General features: G+C 33.1%; 1 pseudogene; it reads right to left on the reverse strand.

Moving 5' to 3' along the window:
• Nucleotides 1-1132: 1132 nt before the first annotated feature.
• Nucleotides 1133-1233, reverse strand: LOC133100222 (U6 spliceosomal RNA; annotated as a pseudogene).
• Nucleotides 1234-9668: the final 8435 nt, after the last annotated feature.

A 9668-nucleotide genomic window follows, 5' to 3' on the forward strand; every position in this document is an offset into this window, starting at 1 on the left:
GATTTTGTATTCTGCAACTTTACTGAATCTAAAACATTTTTTGAGGAATCTTTAGCATTTTCTATGTATAAGATCATTTCAACTGCAAACAGACACTTTCATTCTTCCTTTCTGATTTGGATGTCTTTCATTTCTTTTTCTTACATAATTGTTTTGGCTAGGACTTCTGGTACTATGTTGAATAGGAGTAGGGATAGTGGGCACCCTTCTCTTGTTCCTGATCTTAGAGAAAAAGCTTTCAACCTTTCACTGTTGATATGATGCTTGTCATATATCCATTCAGTCATTCTATGCCTTTTGATTGAAGAGTTTAATCCATTTACATTTAAAGTAATTACTGATAGATAAGGACTTACTAATGTCATTTTAGTAGTTGTTCTCTGGCTGTTTTGTAATTCCTTTCTCTCATTTTTCCTCCCTTCATGTCTTTCTTTGTGAACTGATGATTTTCCTTACTGGTATGCTTGGATTCTCCTCTCTTTATCTTGTGTGTAACTACTATAGGTTTTTGCTTTATGGTTTACCTTACATAAAAAATCTTAAAAAAAAAAAAAAAAAAAAAAAAAAAAAATCTTAAAGATATGTTTATTTTAAGCTGATAATAGCTTAACATCGATTGCATGCAAAAACTCTTCTCTTTTACTCTTCTCCCTTTTTTATGTTTTTAATGTTACAATTTACATCTTTTTATATTACATATCCATTAACAAATTATTGTAGCTATATTTATTTTTAATACTCTATCCTTTAACCTTTATGCTAGAGTTAAGTGATTAACACACCACCATATTAGAGTATTAGAATATTCTTAATTTGTCTATATACTTACTTTTAACAGTGTGTTTTATATTTTCATATGTTTTCATGTTACTAATTAGTGTCTTTCATTTCAGCTTGAACAACTCCTTTTACCATTTCTTGTAAGGCAGGACCAGTGTTGAATTCCCTCATCTTTTGTTTGTCTGAGAAAGTCTTTATCTGTCCTTCATTTCTGAAAAACAGCTTTTCTGGTATTCTTAGTTGGCAGTCATTTTCTTTCAGCACTTTGAAGGCAGCATCACACTTTCCCCTGGCCTGCATGGTTTCTGTTGAGGGATTTGTTGATACACTTATGGGAGTTCTCTTGTAAAAGAAAAGTATGGAATGCTTCATGAATTTCCATGTCATCCTTGTGCAGTGACCATGCTAATCTCTGTATGTTTCCCATTTTAGTATACGTGCTGCCAAAGGGACCCTATGTTAATTTTTTAATGTTCTGTTGGATTCTGTTTGTCAGTATTTTATTTAAGACTTTTACATTGACATTCACAGACGAAATCTCCTTGTAGTTGTTTGTGTGTGTGTATGTGGTCTTGATATTAATGTTATGTTAGTTTTATAAAAAAATTGAAAATGTATCGCTTCTTTTTCTGTGTTCTGGAAATGACTTTGCCATTAATTGTTCTTTAAATAATTGGTAGAAATCTTCCTTGCAACTTTTAGTCCTGGCATGAGAGGGTGTGTTGGAGATGATATTGCTCTTTGACAGCTATATTTTCCCATGGAATAAGGTATAAAGTCAGTTTTGGTAATTATTTTTTCCTAGAAAATTATCTACTTTAGAGCCTATATATATGAAGTTTATAAATTAGTCACTTTATGACTCCCTTAATTTCCTCTTCATTTGTGGTTTTCTTCCCGTTACTGATTTTATGCATTTGCGTTTGCTCACTTTTTGATCAGGTTAAGCAAAGTATTTTTAAGAAAAATTATTAGATATGTTATATTTTCTGTTCTTCATTTATTAATTATTGGTGTTAATGCCTTCAACTTGTTTTCTTAGTTTTATTATGTTTCTTTATTTGAAACATTCTAAGTTGGATGATTATTATATTTATTTTTATCCTATACTGTTTATAAATATGTTTTAAGGCTGTGATTTTTCTTCTAACACTTCTTTAGCTATAACCCATATCATTTGATATTTATTATTTCATTATAATTATTTTGAAATATGTCATAATTTTAATATTAGCTTCTCTTTGACAGAAGAGTTGTTTAAGAAACAGTAATAAAATGTCAAGATAGTATTTTTTTATTATTATTATCTGGTTTGTAATTTCATGGTTGATGAGGTTTTCTTAAATTTATTTTTATTGAAGTATAAATGACTTACATTATATTAGTTTCAGGTGTACAACATATTAATTTGATATTTTTATACATTACAAAATGATCACCACAATAAGTCTAGTTACCATCTGTCACCATACAAAGTTTTTACCATATTATTGACTGCATTCCCTATGTTGCACACTATGCACCCATATTTATTTTATAACTGAAAGTTTGTACCTCTTAATCCCCTTCACCTATTTTGCCCATCCCCCCACCCACTTCCCCTCTGGCAAACACTCATTTGCTCTCTGTATTATGAGTCTGTTTCTGTTTTGTTGTTTGTTTGTTTATTTTGTTTTTAAAGATTCTACATATTTTGTTTTAAGATTCCACATATAAGTGAAATCACACAGTATTTGTCTTTCTCTGTCTGACTTTACTTAGCATAACTGTCTTAGTACTATTTCAAAAAATTCTTTATAGGTTTTTTTATTACTAATATATAGGCAAAATTTAGGTGTGTGTGTTTGAATATTCCATGAGCACTTAAAAATGAGGCCTTAATTTTAAGAGCACATACATTTTTCACATCTGCATGTGAAGTTTGCTTTTGATCATCTACTTTTTAACTTATATATTACCTCATTGATTTATCTCAGACAAAGTGAAGTAAATTAAATATTCCTACTTCTAAGGTACTTTTGACAATTATCCTTACATTTCTTAAGTTTTTATTTTATGTATTTGGATCGTATGTTATTAGGTGAATAAATATTCCAAAGTAATTATTGGAGATTGTACTCTTTATCATTTTATAGAACCTTTCTTTGACTTGTTTTTTACTGTTTAGCTTGAACTGATATTAAGGGTAACCCATGCTTTTTTTTGGGGAGGAGTGGTTTTTGTTTTCCAGATATGCTTTTTATTTTCAGTCATTCTGCGTTACTCTGTTTTAGGTGTCTCTCTTATAGACAGCAAAGGGCTGGCTTTTGTGTTATTTCAAAGCCAGGACTGTATTCTATGCTAGGAAGTATTTAAACTTAACTTCCCCGAGACAGAGCATTGACTGTTAGTGAGTTTTTTAAACCATTATTCCCTCTCAGTCCAAAGATACTGGCTTAAAGATTATCTAACCTTCACTCTATTGACACTGTTTTGGGCAAATAGTGGGAGTAGTTTTGAGTTCTCTTTCAGCCCATCTCCCTGTGCTTTAGGTTGATATCAAGTTGAGCTTTTGGGGATTCCACTGCCGACTGGTAAATTTCATTCCTGTTGTATGAAACAAGGAGTCATTAGTTTCATCCCCTCATGTTGTGCCATCAACTTTGGAGAATTATATTCTGATGCCTTTGTTTTTCTGAAATCTGTAGCTGCAGGTACAGTTTTCTTACCTGTTTGATCTTCACTGCATTTGCAACCCTTTTTTATATATTGAGAGTTATAAATTTGTTTTAGTTTCATTAAAGATGAAATTACAATGCTATTTTTTCTTATTGTTTTTGTTTTGGATGGTTTCTTAGGGACGATACTTCATGATTTTTACATAACACTTTAAAAACTAACATTTAAACATCACCTTTTGATAGTGTTAATCCTACTTAATTCAAATTATTGTCCTATTGGCACAAATTTTATTTTCAAAAGATTTTCCTCTCGGACTCATGTATTTCTCTTTTCTCACCAAACATTAAAAAAAAATAGGAAAATGTAAATTTTGTATTTTTTTTCAGTGAATTTAAGAGAATAGATTCTCTTGTAATGATTTTCTTTTATTCAAGTTTAGGTCTTCATCTTTAGATTTATCCCAATAATGATTTTAACTGATATCAGCCATTAACTAAGATGTGCAGATCTCAGAGCGATTTGAAAATGACTATCTCAGGCTTCAAAGAGGAAAATAGTGTTTCTATAAAAGGAGTCAATTATGTATAATATATTTAGACAGGGAGAAGTAAATAATGAGAAATGCCCATGTCACAAAACCCTGTTTTAGTAAAACAACAACCTCTATATTAATGTATTTTTAAATCATGCTATGTGGTATATTGTATGTGTAAGTAACATAATAATGAAGGATGTCCATTGGAAACTAAAGTGGAAATTAAAACAAACTTTCATGGAGCTGCTCTTTATTTTTCAGAGAAGCTGAGAAATAATTTGAGAACTAAGAGCAGCAAGAGATGAATACCTCCTTTTGCAGGTGCACCTCAGTTTATGCCACTGCTGCACATATGTTTTCTAATGCCACCTCACTGACCCCAGGAACTCAAATCCAAAAGCTTTTGCAATTTGGGGATACAAAGTAAAATTCTGGTAAAATATACAGGGGAAAAACTATGGCAGAGTTTTACAAATATCTCTTAAACATTCAATTCACCTTGGAAAATCAAGCCATTTGATTTCAGTTCAAAACTTAAGATGTTCTGATTGCTTTTGGAAAATGTTTTTGGATTACAAAAGGGGTTATCTATGCATTGATGACCCAGTTTTTGTCTCTGTTAATATTCTAATTTCACTCATTCCTTACTGTACTAAGGAGGTAGAGAGAAACTTATCTCATAAATTACGTTATTTAAACACTCAGGCCTTTAAAAAGCCCAGCCTAAACTATATAAACAAAGCACATAGTTGATACTTGGGACCAAATATTTTACTGTACAACTGACTTAAAGTTGGATTTTTTCAAAACATGGAAAGTATCATTGAAACCCAAATTGGGGAGCTCACATAAATGTTATATTAAATGCTGCAAGTAGCTCTGAAAACCAAGGTGGCAAATGTGAAAAGCAGTCAGTCCACTCATAATTACTATGCCACTTGAATTCTAGTAATTTATGGGGAAGGAAAACAAATCTAGTTACTCATCCTCTTCGTGAATGAAATGTGCTCTGCACTACAAATGCAAATTATTATCCCTCATCTAAATCATTGACTTAATGATATTCTATTTCCAATCTCACCCTCATGTCACTGAGAATGAGCAGGCTTAATCTAATGATTAAAAAGTATTCTCTCTTATATTTGAGCTGGAGTTTATTTCAGAGTTGTGGCCTTTAAAATAATATAAAATAGGGGTTTTATGTTTTTATATCTCTGTAAGAGAATATTAAAAAATAAACATTTCTATACTTTCTCCTAAAGAGAAATGATGTAAATATATATTAGTTCCTGCCCAGAGAGCTCAAAATCTAATTCAGAGAGCCAACCTATAAATACACAGGAGAGCAGTAAAAATTCAAAATGATAAGATAAGCTCAAGGCAGTATATTAAAACCTCCTTTTTGTGGAAAATTTGGGAAACAATCTCCTAAATATTATAAGTGATTTTTATTGTTTTGAGTAGTGAAGTATTCTTAATTTTATAATAGTTTGATGGCATTCTAGCTGAAGTGTTATACACATACCTCTCCCTTACTTTGTAACCAGAACAATGACCATAAGTTACATTTTCCTTGGTGATTCAAAATTGTGGTTGTAAATGTCAATGTTATAAAACAGGGACTGGTATGTCCTTTATCTTTAGTAACTCCTAATGACAATATTTTAGTGGTTGTGTCTCTTTCTGTTGTTGCAGTTTTTCTGTCTCCTGATGTGCTCCTTGAGTATTTTCTACTTGTTCTTCTTTGGACTAAGAAATAAGGTATGGTGTGGGAGTGGGTGTGTATATATAAATGTGTGTGTGTGTGTGTGTGTGTGTGTATTTGTATATGTCTGTTGGATTCCTTTAGTTCAAGGAACTGAAACACTTGTTATACCTAAAATTGTAGAGGATTTTTCATTATGTGCATGTGAAAATAACAAAGGCAGAAATGTCTCCCAGATGATCATGCCTAAGGGAATCTACCAACAATTGTGCAATAAAAGACGAGAAAGTGGCTTGGGAACTAGAAAGTCATTTAGGATATAAAACAATTCTGGGGGATAGGCTACCTCATCACCTTCTCTTCTACAGGACTCCTGCAAAGAACTTGGCCAATTCGACCCATCACTTACTCTCTCCTTTTATTTGTCTTAGTATTTCCATCAACCACTTATACAAGTTCCAGTTAGTTCACTTAGTTGCTATGACTTAAGTGGCACTTTACTTCCCAACCATTTTAGAAGTCCCTAGGCCAGCCTATGAATTGGCTGCTTATAAGGCCAGTTATATTTGGTGCCAACTTGGCTATTCATTGAAATAGAAACCCTTAGAAAGGGACAGCATTTGAGTATTATTAGATATCATGAGTTTTCGCCAGTCCAAATTTCAAGTGAACCAGTTACTTATGACTGTGTTTAGCATAAGACTAAATATGCTTGGAGTAAAGCTCTCAGGAAATGGAATCATATCTACAATGAATGTGTTTTCTAAGTGTATATTTTGACTCTGCAGTGCCTTTCTCTATAAAGTCAAGTGCCCCTTTTGTATGTTTTATATCATATTTCATAATCCATTTTATGTTAATCTTTTATGAATATGTCACTTTACTCCTTAATTGGTCAACCCACATTCCTCATAATGCCTAGCAAACTCCCTTGTTTAAAACTGACAATGAATATATATTCATTGGTTTGAAGAGAAGTGCTAATAACTATGGTTGTCAATGACGAGTTATAAGAAATCAGTGCCATGAAGTCAGAAAAGAGAAATAATACTTGGAACTGACATCACTGGACAAGCTTTATGGAAGAGGTGAACAAATGAGATGGTTATATAATCACAAATCATAAGTCTTTTGTTTTAGGGATGACCATCATTGTCATCTCCATCATCAAAAATAAAGTTTCACCTGCAATTGTTAATTACTATGCAATACTCATTCTTGTTCTGATTCAACATCTAATACTTGAAGACAGATAAATTCATACATGGACAACTATGCAAGGAAGATAGCATATCAATCTGGCCATTTTCCCCCTAGAGTATGAGCCACTATATTAACAGGCTGAGGATATATAGAGAGAGTTCATGGTATAGTCAAGTTCCCCTCTCTTGACAACATTTTTTAGTGAGCTTGTCTGCAAGATCTAATAACTCAGTGGAGACAGCAAATCTATTTCATACAGAGATGAAGAAAATGAAAAGAATAGTAGTGGGAAGTTTTGAAATTCTTCATATTCAGAACTGAGTAAAGGAATACGCTGACCCCAAGAAGTTACAGGATATGTAGATGATAGATAAATGGATAGATCAATCTTCATAAATAACAATTGCTTTTTCTCCTCTGACCCAAATCTGTTCCCAACCCACCTCTTTATTTTTTATTGGTATGTGAACTTGATGTTCTCATAAAACAACTAAACAGAAATAGTAAATTTAAACTTATCTGGGCTGAATCAATGTCATTGGGGAAATATGAAGTTCCCTTAGCAGTACTGGGTTATGTATGGTCATCCACTAAGCCCAGAATTTACACAAGCGCATCAACTTTCAGTCAATAATACTCCTTCACCACTTTATCAATATGTTACATAAGCTAAAGTGAGTTGCCCACCGTGGTTGAGGAGACCATGCTTTACTCATTTCTGTATCCTCACTAACTAGCATATAGTCTAATGGCATGTGTTCAATGTTTGTTGAAGGAATTTATGAACTAATAAATCAGAGACATACAAATAATCTGTAGCATTCATTGTAGTCAGTGTCACAACCTTTGAAGAAGACAAGTTTGATCAGTGAAGAAATTAAAAAAAAAAAAAAAGAAGGAGACAAGCTTGGGTATGGCTTTAATCTGTAGATACAACATACAATTTTTCATATGTAAATGTTCACTTGATCTGTATGGGTACTGGATTAATGACATGGGACTCATTTGCAGTACACAATCCCCAGCTTGGGTAGCCAATCCAAAACAGAAAGATCTTTGAGTTTTGTATTCTTTGTGTGAAAAATTCTTTGCACTTGGTGTAAGTGCTTCAGTGTTAATCTGATTTTGTTATTCAAGCCTTTGCTTTAGCCTTACGGATTGAAAGGCTTTGAAATACATGAATTGGATTAAAAGCTGAGTGATCCTCACCTTTTACATTGGGACACAAGTACTGTATGTCTTCCTGTTCCACCATTCCTAGCCTTTGTCTCCATGGCCACAAAATGACCACTGTGTCTTCAGCCATCACATCCATATTTAGAGCAAAAAAAGGGAGAAGGATGAAAAAAAAAAGCTGAAAAGGTGTGTCAGCAAAGATTGTCACTTATAAAACCAGCACTGGGACTATGCAAGATGAATATTTTAATGTTTCAGCTTCTATAATTGGGAGAGGCAAAGGAGAAGTAGCCAGTTCACAATATGGCATTGAAACTCGGTAGAAAAAGTCAGGAGATAGACAACAATAAATAAGATTGCCAAGGGAGAGATTACAGAGTAAGAACAAAAGACTGAAGTAACAGCCTTAAAGATATCAGTAGAAAGATTGCTCTTTTATGAAAGTTGAGGGGGGGGGCCTGAGAGAGCAAAGATGAAGAGCCAAGAGGAAATAGTTCCAAGAGAAATGTGTGAGCAACAGTGTGAAATGTTATGAAATAATGATTAAGGAGTAGAAATAAAAATAATAACCAGGAGGTCATTGGTAAACTTGAGTAGAATAATTGTGTAGAAAATTGAGAAAAGGAAACAGTTGGCAGGAGCTGAGAAGTGAACACATTTTGAAGAAAACAAAGAATAGGGACTACTCTTTTCAGGAATTTGATAGTGAAAGGAAAAGGAAATGCAACTGAGTCAACCAAAAAGTTGTCAGTGTTAAGGACAGCTTATGAATATATTTTAGACTGGAAAGATCTGAATATTTATTTAGGCAGGGAATATATAAAACAATATCTAACAGCAAATACCTAAGGAAGGGAGATTTCTTTGATTCTGGTTTCTTTCTTCTTTACACTTAATGTGGTTGAATGACTTTTATGGTGGAATCTTTAATTCTTAGTGCTTGGGTTACAAAAATGAATATGGTATAGTCTTTACCCTTAATAATTTACAACCTAGAAAGTGAGAGAGACAAATAAGCTGAACTGAAGTTTCAAATTCTGATTTGTGAAACCTAAACCTTAGGGAATATCAGGTTTGAAGATCTTGATAAGGGTGCTAAACATAACAAAACCCTTTAAGAAAGACCTCCCTCCTTCCCATTATAATTCTCTTTCCAACATTCTATTTGGGAAGTGATGTTTTATACAGCACGGACCAATGGTGTTTAAAAAACAGAAGACACCTGGAAAATCCTTCTGAGCTTGGGAAAAGTTGTTGAAGCTTCAGGGCTCTTGGTGACGAATTTGATCATATGCATGTTTCATTAAGAATCAAAGCATGTGCATCCTTCCGTATTGAAGCCAACAGTAGAAGCACAACAGTGTTCCCAAGGTGCGGTGACTGATACCTTGAGAAAGGCCTCAGCATTCCCTTTGTAGATCAGGTGTTAATATACACTGCCATTCTTGCTCACAGCACTGCAAATTAATACGAACACAGTGGGCTAAATAAAGCGCCACTCTGAAAATACAAATGCTTTGGGTAGAATGGGAAACATTTTATGCTTTTCTTTAGAAATATTCTCTCAGTTCCTTTGAAGATAAAAATAAACTGCTAAAAATCCCATTA

The sequence above is a fragment of the Eubalaena glacialis genome, chromosome 10 (genome assembly GCF_028564815.1).
Source record: "Eubalaena glacialis isolate mEubGla1 chromosome 10, mEubGla1.1.hap2.+ XY, whole genome shotgun sequence".
In the NCBI taxonomy this organism is placed as follows: Eukaryota; Metazoa; Chordata; class Mammalia; order Artiodactyla; family Balaenidae; genus Eubalaena; species Eubalaena glacialis.